General features: G+C 37.1%; 2 non-coding genes across 2 annotated transcripts; both read right to left on the bottom strand.

The window, feature by feature from the left end:
• Window positions 1–1,067: 1,067 nt before the first annotated feature.
• On the bottom strand, window positions 1,068–1,175 carry LOC112745617 (small nucleolar RNA R71). The gene has a single exon (XR_003173535.1). It is a non-coding gene; the product is annotated as a small nucleolar RNA R71 (small nucleolar RNA).
• A 3,459-nt stretch (window positions 1,176–4,634) lies between these two features.
• On the bottom strand, window positions 4,635–4,742 carry LOC112745063 (small nucleolar RNA R71). The gene has a single exon (XR_003173010.1). It is a non-coding gene; the product is annotated as a small nucleolar RNA R71 (small nucleolar RNA).
• Window positions 4,743–12,302: the final 7,560 nt, after the last annotated feature.

Below are 12,302 nucleotides of genomic sequence, written 5' to 3'. Positions count from 1 at the left end.
CAAATCTTTTTCATTTTTTCTTTCATATTTTCGAAAATTTCAAATTGATTTTCAAAATCTTTTTCTTATTTTTGTTTCATATCTTAGGATTTATTGCTAGCATTCAATTTTTAGATTAAAAAATTTTAAGTTGGTACTTGCCTATTAAGAAAAGTTTCAATCTTTAAATTTTAAAATCATATCTTTTAGTTTCTTGTTAGTCAAGTAATCAACTTTAATTTCAAAATCAAATCTTTTTAAATTCCCTTTTTCAAATCTTTTTCAAAATAAATTCCAATCATATCTTTTTCAAAACTTAATTTCAAAATCTTTTCTAACTTCTTATCTTTACAAAATTAATTTTCAAATCTTTTTCAATTAACTACTTGACTCTTTTGTTTGATTTTAAAAGTTTTCTATTTCAATCACATCTTTTTCAAAACCAACTAACTACTTTTCTCTCTCCAATTTTCAAAAATCACTAACAATTTTTTAAAAAAAAACTCTTTTTATTTAATTACTTCATTTAGTTTTCAAATTTTTTTCTGTTCTCTTCTTTTTCATATGAGCAGGAGCAAGGATAAAACATTCTTCTTGAAGCTAATCCAGAACCTGAAAGGACTCTAAAGAGGAAGCTAAGAGAAGCTAAAGCACAACACTCTGGAGAGGACCTGACATAATTTTTCAAAAAAGAAGAGGAGATGGTCGAACCCAATAACAATGGTGGAGATGCAAGGAAGATGCTTGGTGACTTTATTGCACCCTCTTCTAACTTCTATGAAAGAAGCATCTCAATTCCTGCCATTGGAGCAAACAACTTTAAGCTTAAGCCTCAATTAGTTTCTCTAATGCAACAGAATTGTAAGTTTCATAGACTTCCATTGGAAGATCCTCATCAGTTCTTAGCTGAATTCTTGCAAATCTATGACACTGTCAAGACCAATGGAGTTGATCCCGAGGTCTACAGGCTTATGCTTTTCCACAGAGCTAGAACGTGGTTGGATTCACAACCTAAAGAAAGCCTGAACTCTTGGGAAAAGCTGGTCAGTACTTTCCTGGCCAAATTCTTTCCACCTAAAAAGATGAGCAAGCTTAGAGTGGAAATCCAAAACTTCAGACAGAAGGAAGGTGAGTCCCTCTATGAAGCTTGGGAAAGATATAAGCAAATGATCAAAAGGTGTCCTACTGACATGCTTTTAGAATTGAGCATCATATGTATATTCTATGATGGTCTGTCTGAGTTGTCAAAAATGTCATTGGACCATTTTACATTGAAATGGTTGCAAATAACCAGTTCATGTACATCTCTGAGAGGAGTCTTGTGAACAATGGGACGCCTCATAAGAAGAGAGTTCTTGAAATTGATACTCTGAATGCCATATTGGCTCAGAATAAAATATTGACTCAGCAAGTCAATATGATTTCTCAGAGTCTGAATGGATTGCAAGCTGTATCCAACAGTACTAAAGAAGCATCTTCTGAAGAAGAAGCTTAAGATCTTGAGAACCCTGCAATGGCAGAGGTGAATTACATGGGAGAACCCTATGGAAACACCTATAATCCTTCATGGAGAAATCATCCAAATCTCCCATGGAAGGACCAACAGAAGCCTCAACAAGGCTTCAATAATAATGGTGGAAGAAATAGGTTTAGCAATAGCAAGCCTTTTCCATCATCTTCTCAGCAACAGACAGAGAATTCTGAACAGAGCCATTCTGGCTTGGCAACCATAGTCTCTGATCTATCCAAGACCACACTAAGTTTCGTGAATAAAACAAGGTCCTCTATTAGAAATTTGGAGGCACAGGTGGGTCAGCTGAGTAAGAAGATTACTGAAACTCCTCCCAGTACTCTCCCAAGCAATACAGAAGAAAATCTCAAGAGAGAGTGCAAGGCCATAACCATGACCAACATGGCCGAACCTGGAGAGAGTGAGGAGGACGTGAGTCCCAATGAGAAAAGCCTCATGGGACGTCCTCTGGACAGAAAGGAGTTTATCTTTGAGGAACCAAAGGAATCTGAGGCTCACACAGAGACCATAGAGATTCCATTGAACTTCCTTCTGCCATTCATGAGCTCTTATGAATATTCTTCCTCTGAAGAGGATGAAGACATCACTGAAGAGCAAGTTGCTAAATATCTAGGAGCAATCATGAAGCTGAATGCCAATTTATTTGGTACTGAGACTTGAGAGGATGAACCCCCCCTTGTTCACCAATGAACTGAATGCATTAATGAGGCAGACATTACCTCAGAAGAAATCGGTTCTTGGAAAATTCTTCATACCTTGTACCATAGGCACCATGACCTTTGAGAAGACTCTATGTGACCTAGGGTCAGGGATAAACCTCATGCCACTCTCTATAATAGAGAAACTGGGAATCTTTGCGGTACAAGCTACAAGAATCTCACTAGAGATGGCAGACAAATCAATGATACAGGCTTATGGACTAGTGAAGGTTGAAGGCCTTTACATCCCTGCTGATTTCATAATCCTAGACACTGGGAAGGATGAGGATGAATCCATCATCCTTGGCAGACCCTTCCTAGCCACAGCAAAAGCTGGGGATTGTTTGAGTTTGGACAACTGACGGTTCATCTTGTTGCTCAGATTAGGTAATTTTATTTTATTTTTAAGATTTTTATTTCTTATTTTCGAAAATAATACAAAAAAAATTTTTTTTCAATTTCGTTTTTCCCAAAATAATTTTCGAAAAAAAAAAACCAAAAAAAAAAACTTATAAAATCATAAAAACCAAAAATTTTATGTTTCTTGTTTGAGTCTAGTGTCAATTTTTAAGTTTGGTGTCAATAGCATCTTTTTAATTGTTCTTTAATTTTTAAAACTCATGCATGGTGTTTTTCATAATCTTCAAGTTGTTCTTGATGATTTGCTTTGTTTGATCTTTGCATTTTTATGTTTTGTGTCTTTTCTTGTTTTTCATGTGCATTTTCAATTTGCTAGTGTCAAAAGTTTGAAAATTTCTAAGTTTGGTGTCTTGCATGTTTTTCTTTTCTTAAAAATTTTCAAAAATAGTTCTTGGTGTTCATCTTGATCGTCAAAGAGTTATTGGTGTTCATCTTGACATTCAAAGTGTTCTTGCATGCATTGTGTGATTTGATTCATGATTCTCATGTTTTGAGTCTTTTCATTGTTTTTCTCTTTTATCATTAAAAATTCAAAAATAAAAAAAATATCTTTCCCTTATTCACTCATAAATTTTCGAAAATTTGAGTTGACTTTTTCAAAACTTTTTAAAATTTAGTTGTTTCGTATGAGTCAAATCAAATTTTCAATTTAAAAATTCTATCTTTTTCAAATCTTTTCAAAAATCAAATCTTTTTCATTTTTCTTTCATAATTTTGAAATTTTCAAAATTTATTTTCAAACTCTTTTTCTTATTTCCATTTCATATTTTCGAAATTAATGCTAACAATTAATGTGATTGATTCAAAAATTTTTAGTTTTGTTACTTGCCTAATAAGAAAGGTTCAATCTTTAAATTTTAAAATCATATCTTTTTATTTCTTGTTATTCAAGTAATCAACTTGAATTTTCAAAATCAAATCTTTTTAATTTCCAATTCAAATCTTTTTCAAAATGATTTTCAATCATATCTTTTTCAATGTCAATCACATCTTTTTCAAAATCAATTTTCAAAATCTTTTCTAACCTCTTATCTTTTCAAAATTAATTTTCAAATTAAATCTTATCTTGTTTGATTCTTCTCTTTTTCAAAATCACCTAACTAATTTTCCCTCTCTAATTTTCGAAAATCACTAACCTCTTTTTCAAAATTTCTTTTCATTAACTAATTATTTTAAATTTTAATTTTAATTTTATTCCTTTTTGTATTTTCGAATTATAACTAATAAATAAAATAAAAACAAAAATATTTTTCTTTTTTTCTTCTTCTAATTTTCGAAATTCTCTCCCCCTCATCTTTTTCTAATTATTTTATTTATCTACTAAAACTTCTCTTCTTCTTAAAAATTCGAACCCTCTCCCTCTTTCTGTGTTCGAATTATTTTTCCTCCCTTCTACTCACATAAAGGAACCTCTATACTGTGACAAAGAGGATCCCTATTATTTTCTGTTCTCTTCTTTATTTCGTATTAGCAGGAACAATGATAAGAACATTCTTGTTGAAGCTGATCCTGAACCCGAAAGGACTCTAAAGAGGAAGCTAAGGGAAGCTAAAGCACAACTCTCTGGAGAAAATCTGACAGAAATTTTCGAAAAAGAAGGAGACATGGCCGAAAATAATAATAATGGTGGAGATGCAAGGAAGATGCTTGGTGACTTTACTGCACCAAATTCCAACTTATATGGAAGAAGCATCTCAATCCCTGCCATTGGAGCAAACAATTTTGAGCTAAAGCCTCAATTAGTTTCTCTGATGCAACAGAATTGCAAGTTTCATGGACTTCCATCAGAAGATCCTTTTCAGTTCTTAACTGAATTCTTGCAGATCTGTGATACTGTTAAGACCAATGGGGTTGATCCCGAGGTCTACAAGCTTATGCTTTTCCCGTTTGCTGTAAGAGACAGAGCTAAAATAAGGTTGGACTCACAACCTAAAGATAGCCTGAACTCTTGGGATAAGCTGGTCATGACTTTCTTAGCCAAGTTCTTTCCTCCTCAAAAGCTTAGCAAGCTTAGAGTGGATGTTCAAACCGTCAAACAGAAAGAAGGTGAATCCCTCTATGAAGCTTGGGAGAGATACAAGGAACTGACCAAAAAGTGTCCTTCTGACATGCTTTCAGAATGGACCATCCTGGATATATTCTATGATGGTCTGTTTGAATTATCAAAGATGTCATTGGACCATTCTGCAGGTGGATCCATTCACCTAAAGAAAATGCCTGCAGAAGCTCAGGAACTCATTGACATGGTTGCAAATAACCAGTTCATGTACACTTCTGAAAAGAATCCTGTGAGTAATGGGACGCCTCAGAGGAAGGGAGTTCTTGAAATTGATACTCTGAATGCCATATTGGCTCAGACCAAAATATTGACTCAGCAAGTCAATATGATTTCTCAGAGTCTGAATGGATTGCAAGCTGCATCCAATAGTACTAAAGAGGCATCTTCTGAAGAAGAAGCTTATGATCCTGAGAACCTTGCAATAGCAGAGGTGAATTACATCGGTGAACACTATGGAAACACCTATAATCCCTCATGGAGAAATCATCCAAATTTCTCATGGAAGGATCAACAAAAGCCTCAACAAGGCTTTAATAATGGTGGAAGAAACAGGTTTAGTAATAGCAAGCTTTTTCCATCATCCACTCAGCAACAGACAGAGAATTCTGAGCAGAGTCCATCTAGCTTAGCAAATATAGTCTCTGATCTATCTAAGGCCACTCTAAGTTTCATGAATGAAACAAAGTCCTCCATAAGAAATTTGGAGGCACAAGTGGGCTAGCAGAGTAAAAGAGTCACTGAAACTCCTCCTAGTACTCTCCCAAGCAATACAGAAGAGAATCCAAAAGAGAGTACAAAGTCATTACCTTACTTGGTGTGGCCGAACCTAGAGAGGAGGAGAAGGACGTGGATCCTAGTGAGGAAGACCTCCTGGGATGTTCACTGACCAATAAGGAGTTCCTCAATGAGGACCTGAAGGAATCTGAGGCTCATACAGAGACCATAGAGGTTCCATTCAACATGCTTCTGCCCTTCATGAGCTCTGATGAGTATTCTTCCTCTGAAGAGGATGAAGACATCAGTGAAGATCAAGTTGCTAAGTACCTTGGTGCAATCATGAAGCTGAATGCCAAATTATTTGGTAATGAGACTTGGGAAGATGAACCTCCCTTGCTCACCAATGAACTGAATGCATTGGATAGGCAGAAATTACCTCAACAGAAACAGGATCCTAGTAAATTCTTAATACCCTATACCGTAGCCACCATGACCTTTGAGAAGGCTTTGTATGACCTTGGGTTAGGGACAAACCTCTTGCCACTCTCTGTAATGGAGAAACTAGGAATCTATGAGGTACAAGCTGCAAGAATCTCGTTGGAGATGGCAGACAACTCAAGAAAATAGGCTTATGGACTAGTAGAGGACATGCTAGTAAATATTGAAGGCCTTTACATCCCTGCTGATTTCATAATCCTAGACATTGGGAAGGATGAGGATGAATCCATCATCCTTGGAAGACCGTTCCTAGCCACAGTAAAAGCTGTGATTGATGTGGACAGAGGAGAGTTGGTCCTTCAACTAAATGAGGACAACTTTGTGTTTAAAACTCAAGGATCTCCTTCTGTAACCATGGAGAGGAAGCATGAAAAGCTTCTCTCACTGCAGAGTCAACCAAAGCCCCCACAGTCAAACTCTAAGTTTGGTGTTGGAAGGCGACAACCAAACTCTAAGTTTGGTGTTGAATCCCCACATTCAAACTCTAAGTTTGGTGTTGGGAGGTCCCAACAATGCTCTGAACATTTGTGAGGCTCCATGAGAGCTCACTGTCAAGCTATTGACTTTAAAGAAGCGCTTGTTGGGAGGCAACACAATGTTATTTAATTATATCTATTTATTTTCTATTGTTATTTTATATTTTTTTTTAGGTTGATGATCATGTGGAGTCATAAAAACTACTGAAAAATAAAAAAACAGAATGAAAAACAGCATTAAAAATAGCTCACTCTGGAGGAAGAACTTACTGGCATTTAAACGCTAGTAAGAAGCATCAAACTGGCGTTTAACGCCAGAAAGAAGCATCAAGCTAGCGTTAAACGCCAGAAATAAGCACCAGACTGGCGTTTAACGCCAGAACAGAGCATGGAATTGGCGTTAAACACCAGAAACAAGCAGCAAGCTGGCGTTTAACGCCAGACATGCATTCTAAGGGCATTTTGCACGCTTAATTGGAGCAGGGATGCTAAGTCCTTGACCCCACTGGATCTGTGGACCCCACAGGATCCCCACCTACCCCACCTCTTCTTCTCTCCTCTTCACACCTTTTCATAACTCTCTTCCCCAAATACCCTTCACCAATCACCTCCACACCCCTATATAAACCCCTCAACACTACTCCATTTTCACACATTACAACCACCACTTCTCCCCTTGGCCGAATACACCTTCTCCCTCCATCTCCTTCATTTTCTTCTTCTTCTACTACTTCCTTTCTTCTTTTGCTCGGGGACGAGCAAACCTTTTAAGTTTGGTATGGTAAAAGCATTGCTTTTTGCTTTTTCATAACCATCAATGGCACCTAAGGCCAGAGAAACCTCAAGAAAGAGGAAAGGGAAGGCAATTGCTTCCACCTCTGAGTCATGGGAGATAGAGAGATTCATCTCAAGGGTCCATAGCTCAGTAGTAGAGCATTTAACTGCACAACAAGAGAGCCCACTCATGGACCTCAACAAGAGCATGAGGAATTCCCTCACCAAGAAATTCCTGAGATGCCTCAGGGGATACATTTTCCTCTACACAACTATTGGAATAAACAAAGGCAAAGAAGAGACATAGAGGAGCTCAAGAGCACCATTGGTTCTTCAAGAGGAAGAAGACGCCACCCTCACTAAGGTCGACCCGTTCCTTAATCTCCTTGTTCTTATTTTTCTATTTTTCGTTTACTATGCTTTATGTTTATTTATGTTTGTGTCTTTACTATATGATCATTAATGTTTAAGTGTCTATGTCTTAAAGCTATGAATGTCCTATGAATCCATCACCTCTCTTAAATGAAAAATGCTTTTAATCACAAAAGAACAAGAAGTACATGATTTCGAATTCATCCTTGAAACTAGTTTAATTATTTTGATGTGGTGATAATACTTTTTGTTTTCTGAATGAATGCTTGAACAGTGCATATGTCTTTTGAATTTGTTGTTTATGAATGTTAAAATTTTTGGCTCTTGAAAGAATGATGAAAAATGAGAAATGTTATTTGATGATCTGAAAAATCATAAAACTGATTCTTGAAGCAAGAAAAAGCAGTGAATAGAGAAAAGCTTGCAAAAAAAAAAGAAGGTGAAAAAAAAGAAAGAAAAAGAAAAAGCAAGCAGAAAAAGCCAATAGCCCTTAAAACCAAAAGGCAAGGGTAATAAAAAGGATCCAAGGCTTTGAGTATCAGTGGATAGGAGGGCCCAAAGGAATAAAATCCTGGCCTAAGTGGCTAAACTAAGCTGTCCCTAACCATGTGCTTGTGGCATGAAGGTGTCAAGTTAAAAGCTTGAGACTGAGCGGTTAAAGTCGAGGTCCAAAGTAAAAACAGAGTGTGCTTAAGAACCATGGACACCTCTAATTGGGGACTCTAGCAAAGCTGAGTCACAATCTGAAAAGGTTCACCCAGTTATGGGTCTGTGGCATTTATGTATCCAGTGGTAATACTGGAAAACAAAGTGCTTAGGGCCACGGCCAAGACTCATAAAGTAGCTGTGTTCAAGAATCAACATACTGAACTAGGAGAATCAATAACACTTTCTGATTTCTGAGTTCCTATAGATGCCAATCATTCTGAACTTCAAGGGATAAAGTGAGATGCCAAAACTGTTCGGAGGCAAAAAGCTACTAGTCCCGCTCATCCGATTGGAGCTAAGTTTCATTGATAGTTTGGAATTTATAGTATATTCTCTTTTTTTTATCCTATTTCATTTTCAGTTGCTTGGGGACAAGCAACAATTTAAGTTTGGTGTTGTGATGAGCGGATAATTTATATGCTTTTTGGCATTGTTTTTTCATAGTTTTTAGTATGATTTGATTAGTTTTTAATATATTTTTATTAGTTTTTAAATAAAAATCACATTTCTAGACTTCACTATGAGTTTGTGTGTTTTTCTGTAATTTCAGGTATTTTCTGGTTGAAATTGAGGGACTTGAGCAAAAATCAGATTCAGAGGCTGAAGAAGGATTGCAGATGTTGTTGGATTCTAACCTCCCTGCACTCAAAGTGGATTTTCTGGAGCTACAAGAGTTCAAATGGCACTCTCTCAATTGCGTTGGAAAGTAGACATCCAGAGCTTTCCAGAAATATATAATAGTTCGTACTTTTCTCGTGTATAGATGACGCAAACTGGCGTTCAACGCCAGCTCTCTGCCCTATTCTGGAGTTAAACGCCAGAAACAGGTTGCAAAGCAGAGTTAAACGCCAGAAATAGGTTACAAACTGGCGTTTAACTCCAAGGAAGACCTATACATGTGAAAGCTTTAATGCTCAGCCCAAGCACACACCAAGTGGGCCATAAGTGGATTTCTACATCATTTACTTATTTATGTAACCCTAGTAACTAGTTTAGTATAAATAGAACTTTTTACTATTGTGTTAAATATCTTTAGATCATCTCTAGAACACATTATGTAACTTTTACGTTCTGAGACCTCCATGGGAGGCTGGCCACTCGGCCATGTCTACCCTATTATCACTTATGTATTTTCAACGGTAGAGTTTCTACACACTATAGATTAAGGTGTGGAGCTCTGCTGTTCCTCATGAATTAATGCAAAGTACTATTGTTTTTCTATTCAATTCAAGCCTATTTCTTCTCTAAGATATTCATTCGCACACAAGAACATGATGAATGTGATGATTATGTGACGCTCATCATCATTCTCACTTATGAACCCGTGCCTGACAAACACTTCCGTTCTACATGTAAACAAGCTTGAATGTGTATCTCTTAGCCTTCTGATCTACGATCAAAGTCTTCGTGGTATAGGCTAGAATTATTGGCGGCCATTCTTGAGATCCGGAAAGTCTAAACCTTGTCTGTGGTATTCCGAGTAGGATCTGGGAAGGGATGGCTGTGACGAGCTTCAAACTCACGAGTGCTGGGCGTAGTGACAGACGCAAAAGGATTACTAATTCCTATTCCAGCATGATCAAGAACCGACAGATGATTAGACGTGCGGTGACAGCGCATTTTGGACCATTTTCACTGAGAGGACGGGATGTAGCCATTGACAACGGTGATGCCTAACATAAAGCTTGCCATGGAAAGGAGTATGAAGGATTGGATGAAAGCAGTAGGAAAGTGGAGATTCAGAAGGAACTAAGCATCTCTATATGCTTATCTGAAATTCTCACCAATGAATTACATAAGTATCTCTATCTTTATTTTACGTTTTATTTAACTTTTAATTATTAAAACTCTATAACCATTTGAATCTGCTTGACTGAGATTTACAAGGTGACCATAGCTTGCTTCAAGCCGACAATCTCTGTGGGATCGACCCTTACTCATGCAAGGTTTTATTACTTGGACGACCCAGTGCACTTGCTGGTTAGTTGTGCGAAGTTGTGACAAAGAGCTAAAATTATGAACGTGCGCATGAAGTTTTTGGCGCCATTACCAAGGAATGAACGATCACGATTTCGTACACCAGCTCTTGAAAGAATAATGAAAAAAGAGAAATGTTATTGATAATCTCAAAAATCATAAAATTGATTCTTGAAGCAAGAAAAAGTAGTGAAGAACAAAGCTTGCGAAAAAAAATGGCAAAAATAAAAGAAAAAAGAAAGAAAAAGAAAAAGCAAGCAGAAAAAGCCAAGAGCTCTTTAAACCAAAAGGCAAGAGCAAAAAGCCAGTAATCCTTTAAACCAAAAGGCAAGGGTAAAAAGGATCCAAGGCTTTGAGCATTAATGGATAGGAGGGCCCAAATGAATAAAATTCTGGCCTAAGCGGCTAAACCAAGCTGTCCCTAACCATGTGCTTGTGGCGTGAAGGTGTCAAGTAAAAAGCTTGAGACTGAGCCGTTAAAGTCGTGATCCAAAGCAAAAAGAGTGTGCTTAAGAACCCTAGACACCTCTAATTGGGGACTCTAGCAAAGCTGACTAACAATCTGAAAAGGTTCACCCAATTATGTGTCTGTGTCATTTATGTATCCGGTGGTAATACTGGAAAACAAAGTGCTTAGGGCCACGGCCAAGACTCATAAAGTAGCTGTGTTCAAGAATCAACATACTGAAGTAGGAGAATCAATAACACTATCTAAATTCTGAGTTCCTATAGATGCCAATCATTTTGAACTTCAAAGGATAAAGTGAGATGCCAAAATTGTTCAGAGGCAAAAAGCTACTAGTCCCACTCATCTAATTGGAGCTAAGTTTCATTGATATTTTGGAATTTATAGTATATTCTCTTTTTTTATCCTATTTGATTTTCCGTTGCTTGGGGACAAGCAACAATTTAAGTTTGGTGTTGTGATGAGCGGATAATTTATACGCTTTTTGGCACTGTTTTTCATAGTTTTTAGTATGTTTTTGTTAGTTTTTACTATTTTTTTATTAGTATTTATGCAATATTCACATTTATGGACTTTACTATGAGCTTTGATTATTTTTTGTAATTTCAGGTATTTTCTGGCTGAAATTGAGGGACCTGAGCAAAAATCTGATTCAGAGGCTGAAAAAGGACTGCAGATGCTGTTGGATTCTGACCTCCCTGCACTCGAAATGGAATTTCTGGAGCTACAAGAACCCAATTGGCGCGCTCTCAATTGATTTGGAAAGTAGACATCCTGGGCTTTCCACTAATAGTCTATACTTTTGCCGAGTTTTGATAACGTAAACCGGCATTTACACTCCCACTTTTTACCATCTTTGTATCACTTTTGATCTATTGATCACGTTTAGGTGGCTGGCTTCATGGCCATGCCTGGACCTTCATCACTTATGTATTTTCAACGGTAGAGTTTCAACACCTCATAGATTAAGGTGTGGAGCTCTGCTGTTCCTCATGAATTAATGCAAAGTACTATTGTTTTTATATTCAATTCAAGCTTATTCTTATTCTAAGATATTCATTCGCACCCAAGAACATGATGAATGTGATGATTATGTGACAATCATCACCATTCTCACCTATGAACGCTTGCCTAACAACAACTTCCATTCTACATGAAAACGAGCTTGAATGCATATCTCTTAGCCTCCATTTCGAAAGATCGGAGTCTTCGTGGTATAAGCTAGAATCAATTGGTAGCATCCTTGAGATCCAGAAAGTCTAAACCTTGTCTGTGGTATTCTGAGTAGGATCTGGGATGGGATGACTGTGACGAGCTTCAAACTCACGAGTGTTGGGCGTAGTGACAGACGCAAAAGGATCAATGGATCCTATTCCAACATGAGTGAGAACCGACAGATGATTAGCCATGCGGTGACAGCGCATTTGGACCATTTTCACTGAGAGGATGGACGGTAGAAATTGACAACGGTGATACCCCAACATACAGCTTGCCATGGAAAGGAGTATGAATGATTGAATGAAGACAGTAGGAAAGCAGAGATTCAGGAGGAACAAAGCATCTCCATACGCTTATCTGAAATCCCACCAATGAATTACATAAGTATTTCTATCTTATTTTATATTTT

The sequence above is a fragment of the Arachis hypogaea genome, chromosome 14, assembly GCF_003086295.3.
Source record: "Arachis hypogaea cultivar Tifrunner chromosome 14, arahy.Tifrunner.gnm2.J5K5, whole genome shotgun sequence".
Lineage (NCBI taxonomy): Eukaryota > Viridiplantae > Streptophyta > Magnoliopsida > Fabales > Fabaceae > Arachis > Arachis hypogaea.
The sequence above is the reverse complement of the archived record's forward strand: the minus strand, read 5'-3'. Positions and strand labels throughout refer to the sequence as shown.